Source organism: Egretta garzetta, unplaced genomic scaffold (assembly GCF_000687185.1).
Source record: "Egretta garzetta isolate BGI_Z169 unplaced genomic scaffold, ASM68718v1 scaffold4, whole genome shotgun sequence".
Lineage (NCBI taxonomy): Eukaryota > Metazoa > Chordata > Aves > Pelecaniformes > Ardeidae > Egretta > Egretta garzetta.
The window spans coordinates 432,019-432,448 of record NW_009259329.1 but is presented as its reverse complement, the minus strand read 5'-3'; positions in this window follow the sequence as shown (position 1 = coordinate 432,448).

Below are 430 nucleotides of genomic sequence, written 5' to 3'. Positions count from 1 at the left end.
GCCTCGGAGGGCCGGGGACCGGGGCCAGCCTTCCCCCCTCCGCTTTCGGGGAGGTTAAAGCTCCAGCGGCGCGAGATGCTCGGCCACTGCTGCGTCCCGGGCGGAGACGGCTCCTGCCAGGGAGATGGGGATGGGGTTTTTTTTTGGGGTAAGCGGTGCGGGTCCTTCCCAGCAGCCCCAGTGCGAAGCCGAATTTGCCAGAGAGGGGAGCCGACGGCGGTGGCTGGGTATAGAAAATTGCCGAAAATTGCCTAAAATTGCCTAATCATGTGAGTGGACAACCAGGATTTTGCAGGGTCGCTGTTGGCAGTGGGTGTCGGACACCCAGGGCTGGGGACACCCGGAGCTGGGGACACCCGGAGCTGGGGAGACCCAGGGCTGGGGAGACCCGGAGCTGGGGACACCCAGGGCTGGGGAGACCCAGGGCGGG